This window comes from Pseudochaenichthys georgianus, chromosome 8, assembly GCF_902827115.2.
Source record: "Pseudochaenichthys georgianus chromosome 8, fPseGeo1.2, whole genome shotgun sequence".
In the NCBI taxonomy this organism is placed as follows: domain Eukaryota; kingdom Metazoa; phylum Chordata; class Actinopteri; order Perciformes; family Channichthyidae; genus Pseudochaenichthys; species Pseudochaenichthys georgianus.
Window position 1 is genome coordinate 27,701,941 of NC_047510.2, and position 3,214 is coordinate 27,705,154.

Below are 3,214 nucleotides of genomic sequence, written 5' to 3' on the forward strand. Positions count from 1 at the left end.
TCATTATACCGCACTCTCAATGAATTCAAATAAAATATGTGGGGGAACAATGTTCAGCTGATCTAACAGAGATTATAAAATATGACAAAACACTCGACAGCTGATGCAGCTGTTGCCACGTCATAATGAACGGACGTCGCTTTAATATGACCGCTCAGAGGAGAGGAGTTCTCATTTCTTTAAACGTCTGCTGCTTCCCCTCCTCTCTCCTCGGTTCCCCTCCTCGGTCCTCCGCTCGCATCTCCTGTGGGCGGGTCTAAGTCTCGAGGAGGGGAGTCGAGGAGGGGAAATTTGAGTATTGAGAAGCCTCTTCTGTAAACATCGCGTCGCGATGAAAGCAGTTAATAAAATAATATCCAGGGGATGCATGCAGAGCTGTCATTGGCTGAGATAAGTCCGGCCGTGCGTCACGACTCTTTGAAACATCTCTGTTCCCGGAAATGCATCCGCGAAGGAGCCGTGGAGGACCCATCAGTGTATCCTCGGTTAGAGCTCCTCCAGAGAGCCTCCTCGATGCTCGATGCTCGGTCCTCGACGTGCATTTAGAGAAATGGGATGTCCTTCAACATGGCTCGCTAAAATTCATTTCCGGGTCACTACCGGAGGACCGAGGAGTCGAGGAGTCGAGGAGGGGGATTTGATGAAATGAGAAAGGGCCCTGGACTCACATTCAGGTTCAGGTCCGGACTCAAGTCCAGAGGTTCAGGTTCAGGTCCGGACATATAAGTCCGGACCTGAACCCATGGCTCGTGTCAAGTTGTGTGAGTAACTAAAGTGAACTTATTGTGAGCTAATTATCAATTGAAAATTAACTCATAATCAACTCAAATGTAAACTCATCAGGTTTATTGTGCTCCCTTCCAACTTGTGTCTACATTTCTCTACAAAGTACAAATGTAAAAAAAAAACTTTTTGCCACTTAGTCTACAAATGACTTATGACAGCAACTACAGTGAACTACTACAAAGTTCAAACATTTATTTCATTTACCAAACTAAAGTAACCGAACAGTCCCTGCACTGTAAAAAAAAAAAACGTAAAAAAACGGACAAAGTGCTGGTAATTTGCTGCCAGGACATTGTCCGTTATTCCACGGACACTTCCGTCAACCCTTTAACGGATATTTCTGTAGATTTACAAGACTTTTTCTGTACCATATACGGACACTTCCGTCAACCCTTTAACGGATATTTCTGTAGATTTACAAGACTTTTTCTGTACCATATACGGACACTTCCGTCAACCCGTTAACGGATATTTCTGTAGATTTACAAGACTTTTTCTGTACCATATACGGAAACTTCCGTCAACCTTATAACGGATATTTCTGTAGATTAACAAGACTTTGTCCGTAATATTTACAGACACTTCCGTCAATCCTAATATCTTTTTTCTTTTAAATCGTGGGATTAAAAATAAAATCCTAAATAAATAACAATTACACTTTCAAGCACACTGAATAAAGCACAATATATAGAAATTGAACAAAATGTATTTATTTCTTTCCATAAAACTCAACATTCCCCGCTGCCCCAACCTGTAGGAGAACATGCAATGACAAATATCCCCCTCCCAACTTCCCTCCCCCGAACATGGGGGATTTGAACCCAAAGAATCTGTGGTGGTGGGCAATAATTGTACCCCTCGCTACCTGAGTGCCATACAAATGTTTTTTTTTTAAAAATACATTTCCATACAATTGTAAAACCCTAACATGATCATACATTCAAGTATGTAAAATAACAGCAACAATAACCTTTTTCTTAACACCATGATGTTAGAGGTCGGGCTGTGTGGACATGTGCGCCTCAAGATCAAATTAGTAGTTATAAAGCACTTATATACTAATAAAGGACTGGCTTATCTAAAGCCAGTTGAGTAGCACTTGAAATGTTTGGCTCTATGAAACCTGATGTACTTATATGATTCTGTTTTCTTCAAGGTTGTGTCTTCCTGGTCGAATGTACTTATTGTAAGTCGCTTTGGATAAAAGCGTCAGCTAAATGCAATGCAATGTAATGTAATAAATTCCTCCCACTGTTTGCCACTGCTGTTGCACCCTACTGGCTCACCTGTCAGTGAGGAAGGAGGAGCCTTCATGCAGTGACGACAAAAAAAAAAAAAAAGTAAACTGTTTTTTGTGTGTGTTGGGATGTTCAGTCCAAAAGTCCAGTCCAAAAAGTTCTGTTTTGAGCTTTGAGGAATGCTCACATGTGCCAGTCAAATTTCTTCAGCTCAGTCACGAGCTTCGACAGTTTTGGAGGAATGTGGTGCCGTTTCTTCCCCTTCATCTCAGCCTTGGACCCTCGGTCAGGATTCATTCCAAAGAAAACTCTAAGGAAACAGAAATATGTTTAGCTACACATGCAACTAAATGAATGAAACTGAACTAAAGAGTAACATGCCGACAAAGCTCAGATACTACTTGTCGTGTGGCTCTACAGGAGTGGAGCCGTCTAAAATAGCATACATTTGTTTTCTCCACCATGCCCGTGTGTGTGTGTCCATCTACAGCTAATGTTGCAAAAATACTACTATTACAATAACACTTTGCTCCTGTAAGCTGAGCAACTCAGACAACGTGCTGTTAAAGTCTGCTCATCACCAACATACTATACTGGAAATGTCAGCATAACCCATGCACCTGTGACTTGTGTGGATATACTGTACGTGCACTGAACGATCTCAGGGCACCGTTAACTCAGTGCATGAGTAGCACAGCTAGTAGTAGTCGCTAGTAGCCACGAGTGCTGAAAGAAGTTGTGACGATTGATAACAAAGTTTTAATCTGAAATGTATGTCTAAAATGTATTAATTATCCGTTTGTGTGTCTGTGTGTGTATATGTCTGTGCGTACTGTATATGTGTGTGCGTCTGTCTGTCTATGTGTGTATGTCTATGTATATGTGTGTGTGTGTGTGTGTGTGTGTGTGTGTGTGTGTGTGTGTGTGCCTATGTATGTATGTATGTGTGTCTATGTATGCGTGTGTGTATGTGCGTATCTGTGTGTCTGCATGTGTGTGCCTGTGTTTGTATACGTGTATCTATGTGTGTCTATGTATGTGTGTGTGTGTGTGTGTGTGTGTGTGTGTATCTATGTGTGTCTGTGTGTGCATGTGTGTGTTTGTCTGTCTATGTGTGTGTATTTGTGTATCTATGTGTGTGTGTGTCTATGTATGTGTGTGTGTGTGTCTGGGTGTGTGTGTCTGTGTGT

General features: G+C 41.7%; 1 long non-coding RNA gene across 2 annotated transcripts in view; it reads right to left on the reverse strand.

The window, feature by feature from the left end:
- Positions 1 to 1,476: 1,476 nt before the first annotated feature.
- LOC117451546 (uncharacterized) overlaps positions 1,477 to 3,214 on the reverse strand; it is a 6,245-nt gene continuing 4,507 nt past the window's right edge. For both annotated transcript variants that reach the window (XR_004552680.2, XR_004552679.2), the window contains one exon: positions 1,477 to 2,334. This is a non-coding gene — a long non-coding RNA (uncharacterized lncRNA). The remainder of the gene's footprint in view (positions 2,335 to 3,214) is intronic.